Source organism: Maniola hyperantus, chromosome 4 (genome assembly GCF_902806685.2).
Source record: "Maniola hyperantus chromosome 4, iAphHyp1.2, whole genome shotgun sequence".
In the NCBI taxonomy this organism is placed as follows: domain Eukaryota; kingdom Metazoa; phylum Arthropoda; class Insecta; order Lepidoptera; family Nymphalidae; genus Maniola; species Maniola hyperantus.
This window is the reverse complement of record NC_048539.1, coordinates 8,999,528-9,016,826: the sequence shown is the minus strand read 5'-3', so window position 1 is coordinate 9,016,826 and position 17,299 is coordinate 8,999,528. Positions and strand designations below refer to the sequence as shown.

At 33.7% G+C, this 17,299-nt stretch overlaps 1 protein-coding gene and 1 long non-coding RNA gene across 3 annotated transcripts in view; both read right to left on the bottom strand.

Moving 5' to 3' along the window:
- The window catches only part of LOC138402270 (uncharacterized), a 229,087-nt gene that overhangs the window by 63,558 nt on the left and 148,230 nt on the right, over positions 1-17,299 (bottom strand). The gene's annotated exons all lie outside the window — the stretch shown is intronic.
- Positions 1-17,299, bottom strand: part of LOC117981942 (uncharacterized) — an 89,324-nt gene that overhangs the window by 32,110 nt on the left and 39,915 nt on the right. The window contains exon 2 of one of the 2 annotated variants that reach the window (XM_069498313.1): positions 15,448-15,474. The exons of the other annotated variant lie outside the window; for it this stretch is intronic. The gene's annotated coding sequence lies outside the window, so the exon portion shown is untranslated. The remainder of the gene's footprint in view (positions 1-15,447; positions 15,475-17,299) is intronic. 2 annotated transcript variants of the gene reach the window in all.

The window sequence follows — 17,299 nt, the reverse complement described above, 5'->3', positions numbered from 1 at the left end:
TTTATGTTTAAATAAAATTAATCTAGTAAGGTAAAGTTAATAGGAACAGAAGCGCGACCGGCGCGTTGAAGTCTTTTGTATGACGAGCTGAACGCTGCTCTACGTAGCATGAAGTTGTTATGTTATGTTTAATTAATTATTATTATACTACTGTGTAGACTGTCGAGTAAATATAATTAATATGTTAACTATAGTCTATGTTCTTAGTGTATTTATTATACTAAGCCAATGCACTCATATACTTATGTATGTTATATAAAATCACCTAACAAAAAATCAATTAGCAACAATGAAATAACTAACGTTTTTTACAATTAATATTGGTGCTCTAGTTAGCTGATCGACCACATTAATTATACAGATAATACCTGGAAACACGCGTGAGTCGAAGGTAGTTCCGTGTCAGTTGACGTCCGGCAAACCTTCGACATATCCGAACAAAACAGTAGAAACTAGCTGCTGCGGAGCAGAGGGGCCGGGGGGCTCCCGATGCGGGGCGAGGGAGGGGAGCGGCAGCGTGTTCGCACGCCGCGAGGTCGCTGTCTTTTTACTCGCATTACCTCCTGACATTCGATCTTAATGGAGTTGCCGTATTGAAATTTAAGCACAACGAGCACCGATGTAATGGAATAAAATTAGGTTATCGTACCAAGAAAACGGTCCTCGAGTGGCCATCTTTAAACTCACGACGGCCCAATAAGAATTCGAAACATTCGACGTTTGTCGGTCGCATTGATAAATATATCCGTCTTGCTCATTGCTCTGCGTATCCCAGCGGCGAGAGAGAAATAGATATAGGAGCTTACTCCTATCAACGGATAGTCATTGTTCTTGATCGTAATGGAACAAAATAAAGACAGAACAGCGGTATTCGTGATGGCGAGACAAAACTATCTTGATAGAGGCGTGCAAGCGGGACAGAGTTTAAGGTTTTTGGGTCGATGTCCGGACGAAGGAACTTAAAATTGGATTTTCTGAAGAATAACGTTTTATTTAGCACACCTCAATCAGCAGTGACTCATATTTAGGTAATTTTGGGTCCAATTAGAAAATTTAACTTAAAAGTAGGTAATTAGGTAGGTAGTTAAATCCCAGGGTGTTATTTTTACTTATTGGAACGTTGCTTATAGTGAGTATAACAAATGGTCTAATAAAATAAAAATTCACGGTGGTTAAACTCTTTCTGTTGAGTGTGAAGCTTGATTTTCAGACAATAGGTAATCTATGTCTTGAACTTAAGTTTGAAGAAAACTTAAAGTTCCAACAAAAAGAGGTATAGTAATTCAAAAAATGTTTTGGTGATGTATTATTTCTATTTAATAATATTGCACCTAAATAATATGATCCTCAGATGTACAAAAATTGCAGAAAGAAAATTATTGGTTGTACCTAACCAGTTATTTGTACGTGTCCGTTGTAAGACAAAGAAGTAGGTATGTATATCACATCCAGCCCAGTTACAGATAACAGATACAGTTCACGAATATCATTATTATTGTAAAAGTACTAAGCTTAACACCATAGTTCACTAGTTGTAGGTAAGTTCATACTGAACCTATTTTTTTAATTTTAAATTAATATGAATATTTTTATAAGTACCTATATTTTATGTTATTATCATTGTTTAAATCGTTTAATCTGGTGCAGCTATCAAATCTAGAAACACAAATATATATTACACTAGCTGCCCCGGCGAACTTCGTATCGCCTAACAGTCGATTAAATTTTTTAAAATTTTACTCTTCGTAAGAACCATCCCCGTACTTCAAGGAATATGATAAAAAAAGAATTAGCGAAATCGGTTCAGCTGTTCTCGAGATTTGCGATCAGCAACACATTTAGCGATTCATTTTTATATGTAGAAAATATTATTATATAATTACATAAATCTTAGAAACAATGTAGAACTTTTCTATATTTAAGAACGCAATGCTACCTTGACTGTTCAAGGAAGCATTGCATGACTTATATAGTGTCGAAGTTATTTACGTTCCCGGGGTCAGTGTCCTGAACGAACGTATTCTTTTCGAGTTTTGGTAAAAGAAGTTATTATAGTCTTCCCAGAACAGTAAGGCCAATTACACACTTGATTTTTAATTTTTAATATAATTATTTGACTAATTTTCATGATGAAAAAGAGAAAATTTCACTTTGAATTCACAGAAATATAAACATATTAGAAATATTCAATTACGATTTATATATCTAATAGGTATAGAATGCATGATTAGATTCAAAATAGACTAGTCACCAAAAGTTAAAACGCTACAGATAGTCTTGGGCTCGATCACGTTTTTATCTTTCATTTTTCCCTCAGTTAGATTATTATGAAACAATTGCCCTTAGATAAATAAGCAATTTGTTCAAATTATGGAGCAGCAAAATAAACATACCTACCAAGCATGACATAGAGACAAAACCTGTTTTGCCGGTTCATAGGAAAGCTGATAAAATGTCTAAAACATTCAAATGAATGAAGGCGTAAGTGAAGTTTATCTATGAATTACTGTCTACCATACTGTTTTATTGCTATTTATATGTAATACATGTCAGAGAGTACTCGAAAATATATAAATCAGTGATGAATGTAGCTTGGCGAATAAGTAGGAAACTAGATAATTAATATATCTATCTAAGTACAGGTATGAGGATTCGTACACCATTCCGGTAATCAAAAAGATCTGCTGCGGCCTGCGATGTCTTTTTCTGGTGTTCTTCGCAAAATGATTTTATTGCCATATCAGAAGCGTCTGTTTATGATGGGGCCATGAAAAGATATTTGGTAATTTTAATCAAAGAAATTAGGTATATCTTAAAGAATCGTAAATGATTTTTTTGATAATTATAAGACAAAGTTCAATACTAAAATCTGAGTAGGTACTCCTCTTAACTAACTTAGAAATATAGTAAATCCCTTCTAACCCTTCCTTTATTTCACCGTAGTCTGATAAAAATACATGTTATTACGTATAATATAATGGCTTTACGCGATATTGATATGTATGCCAGCTCTAGATTTAGGCATTTTGTATCATCACAACCATGATGGTCAGGCCAGATTCATGCCATCAGGCGTAAATTAACCGTGAGTTTTCGCTTAACAATGTTTAATAAACAGAGTCTTCAATTATTTTAACATGGTAAAATTACTTAGTTGCTAGACGAATGTACAAAAATTTAAGATATGTACGCAGGGCCCGACTATTTGTATCATAATGTAGTCTTTATTTATTTTTGAGGCTAGTGGAAACATAGGGTTAGAGAAAATATGTTTATATGACAACAAAAAAGATTTATGTATCATTTACAACAGACCTTAAAGGACTGATATCCAGGACCGTTAAATAAATTAAAAAATATATATAATTTCCAACTACTGGTATGAGTAAAAGCAACCTAACATAGTATCCCGGTGCTGACGTAGCGGCACGGTTCCCAACGCGGGCGAGGCTCTACGGGACCGTTACGCGGGCGTCCTTGGCTGAGTTCTTTCGTCGGGCCGCGGCAGGTCGTTCTCGACCCGTTCCGCGCCGCTGCCGCCCGCCGCCACCGTGCACGTGTGCGCGGAGGTACACGTGATACGTACCCGTCTTATACGTAGGGTTGAATACCACCCATATTATAAATACGAAAGTGTGTTTGTTTAATGGTTTTTTGGTTGATTGGTTTGTTGAGTTTACTTCAATCAAGTCGCAACATACAAACAGACTGACGTGATTTTTGAATGGGTATAGTTAAACACCTGAAGAGTGAAATAGGCTACTTTTTATCTCAGAAAATAACAAAGTTCCTACAGGATTTTTTAAAATCTAAATCCACGCGGACCAATTCACGGGCATCATCCCTATTACTTTGAGAATAACAAGAAAAAATACACCTAGGGACCTATGTAAGGTTTGATAAACTTAAATTTGATAATTATTATCACTCATATCTACCATTGGTATCAATTTATTTATTTATTCGTATGTAAACTTTGTAACAGTAAAAATAAAAAGATAAAAAGTGGACAGGGAAGTACTTATCTCTATACTAAAAGAGATCTCTACCATTGATCCTTGGCAGTGGAAAAAGTTGTAAAGGAAGAAAAACGTTACATAACATGATAAGTAATATTTTTTTCAAGAATAGATCTATAAATTCCTTACCAACGTGCTATACCTACGTGCTAGAACACACGTAAACAGTGCTTAAGATATCACAAAAGCAGGACTAAAGTTTAGAGTTTGATAGCCCTACCAAATAATGTAAGTATGTGTGCAGCACACGCGCGAATGATGCGCTTGTGTGCGTGCATTGAATTAGTCCTAACGGATATTACGGAATTTTGTTAGATAAATACCTCGAATATAGACTAGCAAGTCGAAATGCCTGCACTACCTGTGGCTCAAATTAGATATTTTGATAATTACTTATAATAAATAAATAAATTAAAATATTTTTTATTTAATTAAACTTATACAAGTACCTACTTTTGAATCGTCAAATGCATCTACCACTGTTTCGGAATGCCTTTCCTATCGAGACGAACCAGCAAGAAACTCGACGGTTGTTCTTTTCGAAAATTTGATATACAATATTAATGTCATACATAATATATTAAAAAAGTAATTGCAGTCCCGTGCATTGCTGGAACGAGCTGCATGTCAATCCACGCTCTTTTATGATTTACATAATCTTCGAAGACCACTGGTTATTCCAAATGTGGAACCAGTGGTCTAGGCTACTGACTGCCTTTTGGAGTCAAGCTTTAACGTTCCGGTAGTTTAAGTCGGAGCTGTGCTGAGACACAAAATTTGCTACCATTTCATATTTTATGATTTGTTTATTTTTATTATTCTTACTACAATATTCAGGCATTTTTAGCCAATGAAGGGAAAGTTTCAGTCAATTTATTTATTTATTTATTTTATTTATTTTATATCTAATTAGAACGGCAGTGCCACTTACACTAACTAGATGATTAATAATAAATTTAAATACAAATAAAGGTACCTACAAGAAAAAAGACATAAAATACAAAACGATAAAAGATCAAAGAATTTTGAATATGTACGCTGAGAACATTGAATGACATATTCATGCAATGCTCTCAGCGTACTTCAGTAACTCCCGAACCAGTATTATAGACCCATCATTAAATGGGTCCCATTGAGCATTATTGTCCAAAAGCGCGTTGAATGATGCTAATGAACGGGGTATAGGTGACATAGATCTAGCAACAGTGCGATGATGTGGGACCACGAAAAGTTTTATATTAGTATTATTAGTATTATTATATTTATATTATTAGTATTTTTTCGTGGACGAAGATTACTGTTGGATTCAGGGACACGTATGCGACACAGTTGGTTATGAAGTTCTGGAGCATTAACATCTCCTCGCAAAATTTGACACATAATTTTGAGTTGGTCGCAAATGCGTCTGACCTCCAGGGAGTTGAAACCTAAGCAACCTAACAGAAATTTGGTTGGGTATAGGAAAGGATAATATCCATAGCAACGTTTATACAGGTATCTTAGGAAGGCCTTTTGTACTTTTTCTAATATAAGCCCGTACATTGCCTCGTACGGATGCCAGACACAGGTGCTTGTTTCGAGCGGTGGTTACGATTGTCAGACTGTAGACGTCAAACTATGGCGATCCGATAGGCATTATATTTTTTATTATGATTAAGTAGTCCAGATACACCAAGATACTAATAATTAATCTTTTTATTGAATTATTCATAAAGTTCGAAACTTCATGTTGCATTTAATTATGTGTAGGAACATTTCTTTTTTACAAGTGAACAGGTAGCAGGTATGTAGAAATTATTCGGAATGGATTTTTACTTAATATGCAAAGCAAGCAAATATCAAACGTGAACGAGGCCTATAAATCTGACATAATTTCCGTGTCAAAGCCCAAACGAGAATTGATTGCATTTACATTGCTTCATTACTTTGCATGTGACATTATTGAGACAATTTATTAACGAAGGTTCGATTGTTTTAGGGTGTAGAGTTTGTGTTGCGAATTCATACAATATTTTTGTATAACCTATAAAATAATTGAAATATAAACAAATTGATAAAAAATAAATTAACAAGCTAAGTACACAAATATTGATATATCAAGAAAAAGAGAGGATACTCTACAGTTTGCTCATATTAAGTATTTAACTAAAGGGCTGGTTTTCAATCACCTGATGAATAAATTTCAATTTCCAATACAAAATCTGTCAAAACGTCAAATTCGCTCCTAAGTTTTTTCGCGATTGTAAAAATCGATCCAAGCAAAATTAAGACGAAAAAGTTAAGTATAGCTTGCAATGATCAATAAGTAAAACAGTACTGATTAAGTTTAGTCAGATATTTTAAACGCCGTAATTTAGCCACACGCTCATTTTACGGTTTCATAAAGTTTAAAATTAGTAAATATAAACCAATAAAACAACAGCACAAAAAGAAAAAACACTTGATCGTATAACTGAAACTTCCGTATTCGTGCACTTTTGATAATTCGCTGTTTGGAAAAAAACTCGTCGGCTTCACATAGTTGGTAACTTGTGGAGCCAACAAGTTTCTTGTTTAAATTTTATTAATGACCAAAGATTATCTTAATATCTGATTTAAAATGTTAAACTTTTAAAACAAAAATATATAAAATAATAACAGGTACTTTGATAGATTTAATAGTATTACAAAATTATACCCACGACTTCATCCGCGTGGATTAAGGTTTTTAAAAATCCGGGATAAAAGGTATGCAGAAACTACATCACTTTCTGAGGCCGATTACACTATCAATATTATCAATACGCGTGATATCGCGATCCTGTATCGAGGAAATATTGATGGTATTGACAGGATCGCAATGTAGGATGCATTGTTGTTCTTGAAATCATGAGATCCAAGACTCGCGACAGGTAGATATTAGTATTGATATTGCAACACCCCTTTCTAGATCTTTAACTATATACATACAAAAATCACATCGATCTGTTACTCCGTTGCAACGTGATTAAAAGACAAACCAATATAATATGGGTGCTATAGTGAATGAACCCGAAAGTTTGATGGAATTCGGATAAATTAAATTAAAACTAAATATCGATTGCTATTGAACTCGATTATTACTTATCGAGTCTGTAATGACATTTAGTACGGCCTTGCGACTTAGATCTTTAACAATCGATTCACGTGTACAACAAGTATCGCAATTACGAAACTCTATGTGAGGTCAGAAAAACTTGGGTGCCAGAAAAAAAACAGTATTTAATTACTGCGTTTTGTTTTTTTCTGAGGTCTTTAATGCGATGCGTATTAGCAGTGCATTATCGGTGTTGTAAGCGGCAAGGACGAACGCTGATTGGTTTGTCGCAATCTCGAATACGTACGAGCTTTTGTGAACTAGTGGCTGTCTTACAGATCATTTTACTTGTACTTTTATTACTAATTAGAATCATGTAAACGTTTTTCTAATGTTATGTGTTAAACTCACTTATAGCATTAGTATTAAAAGATTATATTTAGTACCTACTCTTATTTTCACTCTCACCAAATTTAATACTAGACTAGCTTATGCTCGCGACTTCGTCCGCGTGGATTACACAGATTTCAAACCCCTATTTCACCCCTTTAGGGATTGCATTTTCAAAAATCCTTTCTTAGCGGATGCCTACGTCATAATAGCTATCTGCATGCCAAATTTCAGCCCGATCCGTCCAATAGTTTGAGCTGTACGTTGATAGATCAGTCAGTCAGTCACCTTTTACTTTTATATATTTAAGATGATGTCCGCGTGGATTTGAGATCGTGAAAACTCTAATTTTCCAGGATAATAAGTAGTTTATGTCCTTCTCCGCGATGCAAGCTGTTTTTGTACTTCGTCAAAATCAGTTACTGAAGAACGGATAGGTCGTGAAAAGTACATATTTGACAGACATATACTTCCATTAATTTATAATATAAGAATGTATAAGAGAATCACAATCATCAAATTCCTAAATTCTTATGACGATACGACAATACGATACTAAATATAGTAAATTGAAACATCAAGTAGGTAAGAACAGACATAATCATGTCTCAGATACGTCATTTATGCAAGCCTTTACTGCCTTCCTCCAGTTATGTATCTATAAATCTTTCGTCAACAGTAGATTGTATTAGGAGATTGATAGATATTATTTTTGTAATGTCTCTTAATGTCAAACCAATATTATTTTGAAATCTATTTTAAGAAATAATTGTTGGCGGTACTAATAGTGGATACGTTTATGGTTTTTAATGTGACGTAGATATACTTTCTTAACAAAACAATCAAAGTTGTTTAAAAAATCCACACATTATTATAAGCCACTAGATATGATGATAAATATGTATTTATGACTAGTTATCCATACTACTTAATATTAAAATGCCAAAGTATATCTATTTTCAGTTATTAAAAACTTGATCTTTAATTATCGCCATCATCATCACTTTACATAGGCTACCTTACAGTCGTTTCTTTATTATTTTTTTAAGTAGGTACCTATGTATAAACTTACCAAAAATAGGCCTTTCTTGATTTAACGTTTCATTTACGTGAATGCTAATAGGTATTCAACTCGGTAAATTTCTGAAATGTGCTATTTTACCTGACATTCCACACTTTAACATAATCGGCTTCGCTAATGTCAAAATAATCTAGTTAATGTGACATTAACGATTTCTCTATCTAGCGGTAACAATATAAAACTACATAATCACCTTCTAAACTTTGTGCAATTAACTAATGCAAATGATAAGCGATAATAGATATTTAAAATTTTAATCCCAAACGCCTTGCCTAACCTGAACGCTCGTGAATCAGATTACTTCAGTAGGTTTTTGTTGCACACGCATACACTGGACAAGCATAATATGTAGCTACAGTGTCGCGGAAATGTGTGCGTGCACTCACACAAATGTTGGAGGTTCAACGTGCTAGTTGCCACTCCACGAGTTCCTCGTTCCACTTTACGGAGCATTATTATCAAAGTTTCCGAATTAGAAAAAAATATTTTAAAGCTATTTTAGTAATGACAGATTATCTACAATTTCAATGGCAATTTAAAAATCAATACCAGATTTTAGATTTGAATATTTTACAAATGTACCTATTAATTATTAATTATTATAAACATTAAATTTTATTGGAAATGGTAATGATGTGCGATATGATGTGGGATTATACGCGATAAATAAATTTTAATATATCTAACTATATAACTATTTTGTAGATTTAATCATAGGACCTACATGCATACTTTACCTTTATGTTTTTACTTTATTTAATACTAGATGACGCACGTGACTTGGCCCACGTGGATTAATTTTTTAATCCCGCGGGGACTCTTTTATTTTCTGGGATAAAAAGTTGTCTATATCTGTCTCCGAGAGGCAAGCTATCTTTGAGCCCATTACAATCACAGACCGACACACTTTCATATGTATAATAATAGTATTGTTTAGTTTGGACAAGTAAAGAAGCGATAAGAATACATATTCTTAGATGTAAATGTCGATTGTTATATTAAAAATATGAAGGTGTGTCTGATTGCCTGTGTGTTACCTTTTCACAACCTATTCTTTTAACTGATTTTGACTAAATTAGGTACAAAAATTGCTTATTTCCTGGAAACGGTCATAGGTTACTTTTAATCTTAGAAAATTAAAGAGTTCCCACGGGATTTTTAAAACCTATATCAACGCAGATCTTCATCTGCGTTGATAGCGGACATCATCTAGTATTAGGTAAATAAACATTTTATTTAAACTGTAAGCTTCACTCATGCTGTAATTATTAATCAGTTATACAATAACTGCAAACATAAAGTACACAAACATTAACAATATGCCTCAACATAAAAGGTTAAAGGGCGTTTATCCATTCGATGACAATGACTTGTTAGCCGACAAGTCATAATAATTATGTAGTGCAATACGTGGGGTGAACAAAGAAAATTTTTTTGTTTTATCATTTTATTTTAGAGGATTTCTTGTGTTGTTGTGTTATGGGGAATCAAACAATAAATAGGTGCCTAATAATATAAGGCTTGAAACTAAAAATCAGACAATAATTTTAAAAATAAAATTGAAGATAGTAGAGCATAGCATTATCTCAGCAAATATGCACATATTCACGCACATTATTGTCTTTTTTTTTTCTTTTTTTTCTGAATAAATATTTTTATTCTATATTACATTTTAAAAAGATACAAATTAAAAGTTAATTAATTAATAATTTAAACTAAAACTAAAACCTTAAAAATATAATATTATAACTAAAATATATTATTAAAAGGAGTCCCTTTAGGCAAGGTTCCGAAGATACTGGCAGCGTTCCCCCTTTGAATAGCTAGGCTAATTCTTTGTCTGAGGTAGCTGCCAGCTCTTCGGTCTCCTGTGATGTCGACATTTTTGTTTGTTTGTCTTTTGGTTTCGCCTTGGCAATTTGATAGATCATCTAATAGTTTTTCTATCTATAATTAATAGTCGAAGAACTAATGTTGTCAGCAATAATTTTAAAGCTCAATGTTATCCAAAATTTTCAAACAAGAAGCTGTGTTCTCAGTATATTAATAATACAATACAATTAATAAAATTTGGGTGAGGGTTTTTTTTAATGCATATCTATCAAAAACTGCGAAACTGGCAGGTGTTGATCCTCCCTATCATTGGCTATCGCAGTCCCTTCACGATGTTTTAGAACCTAAGTATTAGTGACTGCTAGTGATAATATTATAAAATAAAACTATAACATTTCATAATGTACCCGGAATAGGGTTGAAAAATTATTAAGTATACAATACAAACTAAAGTTTTTAAAACTTGCTTTGCTTGGCTTGAGTAAAAAATTCACGAAGCATGCCCCAAGCGTTGCAGTACAAAAGACATCAACGAGCTCGCATCGGTATTTATCTCTCGCAATATGTCTCCACTTGTTATTTACGTTTTATAACAGGAAGTAATAAACATTGTATATTGTACTAGCTTATGCTGGCGACTTCGTCCGCGTGGACTACACAAATTTCAAACCCCTGTTTCACCCCCTAAGGGGTTGAATTTTCAAAAATCCTTTCTTAGCGGATGCCTACGTCATAACAGCTACCTGCATGCCAAATTTCAGCCTGATCCGTCCAGCAGTTTGAGCTGTGCGTTGATAGATCAGCCAGTCAGTCAGTCAGTCACCTTTTCCTTTTATATATTTAGATTTGTAATACGTATCAGTCAATTTTATAGTTTAATCTTTTTTTTGGAAAGAATATTAGCCTAGTTAATTATGACTAATATTCCTCTTTCCCCTCCAACTAAGCGAAAAGCTTGTGCTAGGAATAGATACGACAATTGTGCAACGGGTGGAGTTTGAACCGGCAACCTTTCGGAATTCAGTCCGCTCCTTAACCATTGAGCTATTGAGGCTCTAAATCTCTAATTCTTCAAGCATATTAAACCATTTTATACTTATTTCAAACCTAGATAATAAATCGATGCAATAAGATATTATAAATGTTATAATTACATTAATAATTATCCTATGCAAATTACTTATTATTATTTTTATTATTAAGAAACACAAATCACAAAAATACACTTAACCGCGATTAGCTTCATCTGGTGACAGAAGGGTTGGCTCATTTTTTGCGCAACGGATCAGCCTGACTGTCCAGCGCGGAAATGCAGCCAGTATTCTCGGTACCATTCCACACTGGCATGACTTATATTATAGTAATAAGAAAAGACTAGCTTTAAGTTTTATTGTAATATTTTCTCTTACTAATAAAAAAAATAGAAAAAAAAATACACTAGACATATCTTATTATAATATATTCCTATTACATACAAAAATAAATCTGTGTTATCAATAACTTGTTTATGTAATCAGTAAGTAAGTTTCCAATTATGGTAATATACTTCTTGATATTTTAGTAATTAATTAAATTACAATAACATGTTAAGAAAGTAACAAAAATATATTATATCTTTAATAAATAAGTAGCTTACAGCTGATATAGGATTTGTATAAGAATCTCGTGTAACGGCTTATGCACCTTCATGAGCGTAAAGGAATATTATACAAAATAATAATTATTACATACATAGGTACATTAGTTAGTATTAGATTAGCAATTTCAAACATTTAGACTTGGCTTTAATTTATACATGCTATTATATTTATGTATACACGTAGTTGAAAACTAATTAAATGCAAGCCACGAAGTACATAGTAAGATGTTTGAAAAATTGATATAGCACTTTCTATTGATAATAATCCAATCCACAACACCTCTTATAATAGCGTGCCGGATGTCTCACAACAGTCATGTTTATGAAGGGCCCCACTGTTTTTAGGCTTCCGTATCTCAAGAGAAAAACCGGCCAAGTGCAAATTAGACTCGCGCACTGAGGGTTCCGTACTACAAATTTTTGAGTTTCAGTAGGGGGAACCCCCAAAATTTATTGTTTTTTTTTTCTATTTTTGTGTGAAAATCTTAATGCGGTTCACAGAATACAGCTACTTACCATAGTTTCAACAGTATAGCTCTTATAGTTTCGGAAAAAAGTGGCTGTGACATACGGACGGACAGACAGACGGACAGACAGACATGACGAATCCTATAAGGGTTCCGTTTTTTGCCATTTGGCTACGGAACCCTAAAAAGGAACCGTTTTAGGATCGCGTCGTTGTGTGTCTGTCTGTCTGTCGTGCCTGTCAAGACCCTACAAGGAAATAAAAACTTGTAGGCTACTTCCGTGGAATTATGAAATTTGGAACGGAGCAATGTCTTATAGCACAAGGAAAGGGAAAAATCCGAAAGCCGTGTATCTGTGATTACATCACAAAAAGTGCTATTTTTTGTACGTTGGTACGAAAACCTTTATGTGTAAGTCCGACTCGAATTTGACCGGTTTTTTTTAATAGATTAAGATAAATGAGTAGGTATTTAGGTAAACCGAGGAATACAAATGACTCTTCTATATTAGTTTCCATGAGACGTTTGTTTATAAAAGTTACACGAGGCCTAAAAGTGATTAATGTTTCCGATAAATAAAATTTCTGAGAACTAGTTATGAATTAAAATTCTGAATTTGATTTGAATATTTCTGTTATAACTTATGATATTTTATTAATATTCGTTCACACCTTAAAACCTCAAAGTTGAGTCAGTTACAATGATGAGTTAATCTGATTAATCTGAAGAAATCGAATTAATATTCAAATATCATGTTTAATGAATCATAAACATTGTAAAACCGTTTTCGCGTCAACTTTGTTATACATTTGTTCGCCAAAATGGGGACAAATCGATAAAAATCAAATACATTTACTCATTTCAGTGTGGCTTTACGTGTCGACCCCCTTACCTCCTCTTGGTAAAGACGCGGAATGCTGGCGCCATAAATGTACAAAAAATCAACAACTTACCCGGTGTACCGTGGGCGTCTCATTTAAAAGATATACTTAATATTCCAAGACTTATGAACTAAAAGACGATAAAATAAGTATAAAACAAAATAGCACGTTCGATATTATTTTAAGTCAAGTCTACATTATTTATTATATGTTAATATCTGCAATATACCTTTGGTAATGTATCGAAATGAGAAATATTACATATTAGGTATCCTTATTCGTCAAAATAATAAGAATTGACAAATAATTTTATAATCTGGAGAAGTAGCTAAAAAGCCTATGAAGATTAATAAATAATTGATAATTTGGACTGAGTAATTATTTCGTTATAATTTATTCTAGTGTGTGCATAACCTATTCAGTGGGTGTAGTCGTATACATATAATGACACGGAAGTGCTGCTGACCAGTTTTTTGCTGAATTCTACTTGTGATTTATTAAGATATAAGATAATTTTGATATTTTTTCGACCAAAATGATTACTTTCGCATAAATATTGCCGCCAAGCGATTTAGCGTACCGATACGATGCCGTGTAGAAACCAAAGGGGTATGGATTTAAGAAAAACTGCCATACCCCTTCCAAGCTAGCCCGCATCCATCTTAGACTACATAATCACTTACCACCAGGTGAGATTGCAGTCAAGGGCTAACTTGTATATGAATAAAATAAATACCTATGTATTAAAAAAATATAAGTGAGTAATATAAAAAAATTGAAAAAATTGAACAAGTCCTAAGCATCTATTTAACACCAGATGATTCCCGTGATTTTGTCGGTATGGATATAAGTAGCCTATATCCTAAGGATCTAAGCCATCTTTATACAAAATAGATCATGTCCGCCACTTTGATTACGTGAAAATATTTAATCCCCTAGGAACCCGTTAATTTTCCAGGGAAAAAAGTAGCCTATTTATCCCCGGTATGCAAGCTATGTCTATACTGAATTTCGTTAAAATCGGTTAAATGGACGGGCCGTGAAAATCTATCAGACAGCCATACAGACAGATACACTTTCGAATCTATACTTAATATTTATATGGATTAAATAAACTTCTAACGACGAACAGTTAAAACAGTGCGTAATCCCCATTACCTACCTACTATACTAGTAACGCGTAAATAAATTTTGTTGGTGAGTTGCGTCCCCCATCTCCAAAACTTTTCAACGAATCTTTAGTAAAATACCAACCAACCAACGTGGCAGTATAACATTGAAATTTAACTTTAATTTTGTGGCCTAAAGGATACATTTTGCAAACAATATTGGATTGAGGGCCGGTCTATTATAATAAATCATAAAAGATAAAAAATAGCTCAAATTTTACGGAAATGAAACTCTACCTTATCCGACCTTTACTGTCGAAAATGGATAACAACTTGATATGATTATTTTATCTTAGGGTATTATTACCAACTCGAATTTGTAGTGAGCATAAACTTGATCTAGCCTTTCCACCTCTTAGAAAATGTTGATGACTGGAAACCGCTAAATGCCCTTGGCTCCTAAATGTTCATGATTTAAATCACGGTCGAACTACATAGTTGCTTGTAAAAGAATACTTAATGAGACATGATTTAAAAACAAAAACTAGAATTGTGTTTACCTGACTACGGAAAAGTTATGATGATTAGTATGTTTCGTATCGTACCTACTACATTTTTAAAGTGCATATAAATAAATAGATAACTAATTATTACAACAACTAGGCGATACCCACTACGTCATCCGCGTGAATTTAGGTTTTTAAAAAACCCTTGGAAACTCTTCAATTTCCCGGGATAAAGGGTCTAACGTGACGTGATTGCAGGAAAAAACCAACAAACGAATAAACTGACAAACAAATATACTTTAGCATTTTTATAAAATGGTTAAGTGATAATTGAATTATTATGATAAGTTTCTGCAACAAATCCATAATAACTTGGATTTTTTGTAACAAGCGTTACTATATCAAAAATTATAGTAGAATAAAATATATTATTATGTTTTACATGTAGGTACCTAATTTGAAATTACCTTAAAGTTGCTTGAACACGCACGTATCTGAAACAAATAAAACCATTAAATTTTTTCCTAGTAATATATTGATACGTGTAAACTTGCTTTATATTAAAAGTTTTACTTAGGTACCTATTTCGTAACATATTTTCTTTAAAATGAAAGTACGTATGTATTAGGAACAAGTGGTGACACAAAAAGTTGTTTTGGTAGTCAATGTAGCAAATAATGCTTATTTAACAAAGTTTCATAAGTAATAGACATTGCGGTTAAAGTGATAATGATGTGTTTCTCATTCAATCTTTGAAAAGATTATGTGTAAGAGAAAGCTGCACTATGAAACTAATTATTTGGGCTCACACCAAACATGCTAACAGAACACCAGACAAAAAAGTCTACGTACGTCTTAGGTACCCAGATAAAAAGACAAACGAGGATATAAATGAATATCTTTTTAATATGACATTTAAAATATATCTTTAAAAGTCATTAAAATATGTCATTAAAATATATTAAATTCATTAAAAAACACAAATGTTTTTAATGACATTTAAAGATATCACTTCCCATCACTACCCATATTCTATATGCGAAAGTGTGTTTGTTTGATGGTTTGTCCAAATCACGTCGCAACGGACCAACAACGGATCGACGTGATTTGGATGAATTTACATGAGTAAAGAAAAAAGTGGAAACCTAGAGAGTGACATAGGCTAATTATTTTTATCCCGGAAAGTCAAAGAGTTCCCACGGAGTTTTTAAAAACCTAAATTCATCCGGTCGAAGTCGTAGGCATCGGCCAGTCAAGTATAATTTACAATCATACACATTTACGTCGCTAAATACTACGTTGATAGATAGCGTCTACCAGGCGGGCCGGATCGGGACGCATTGCAGTGCAAAAATCCAACTACGTCGACTAGAGCCACGGCTGTAGGATAGATAATACATACAGTAGCCGGCAAGAAAATATATTGTACATCGACCTTTAGAATGAGATTTCGGCTTTGTAGAGCGTTGTCTCTGTCACTTATACCTATGTGACGTTTTGATTCAACGCTCTACGAAACTTATCTAAAGGTTATCTATAGGTATATTTCGGTCGATTTTCTGCAGCGTTCTGTACAAACATACAAAATGCTCCCCGCACCATTACAGCCCAACCCGTCTCTAGTGGACGCCTTCCTTAACTGAAATCATGGGTGGCCTATCATCCATGGGTGGTGTCAATCACTCATACGTCAACCAACCACTCAGGCTGGCTACTTTTCTTTTTGTTTGTTTTACTTTACATAATCACATTAGCTCGATTTCTCTTGGTTGATTTCCGATATGATGTTAATTTTACCAATAATAATATTCCTAACTAGTTGGCCCGCCCGGTTTCGCACGAGAGGCCTGCCTATTCCATTGACAAAATATTATAAATATGTTATATTGGAATACTTATGAATCCTCCGCGTGAAAATATTCTCAAAGATAATGAAACCAGTAGGTATTGAATTGCACTGAGAAATTTAGGTATCACTTTTTTTCCAAAATCGTAGGTAGGTACTAGGCACCCCTGTTACTAATACGGAATAAATGAAAACATTTAGTGTCCGAAAGGTCGAGATGGCAATCGGGTTGGGGACGCCCCGCACACCCACACATCCGTACATTCCCCGCACTAACCCAGTGCGGGGTGACGTGCGGGTGTGCGAGGCGTCCTCCTCGTTATTATAAAAAAAGAAGTAGCGAAATCGGTTCAGCTGTTCTCGAGATTTGCGCTTAGCAACACATTCAGCGATTCATTTTTAAATATAGAGATTACACTGAATTGCCGTTATCCGTTGAGGAGTTCCGTCCTCCATATCTGAAACTATTCATC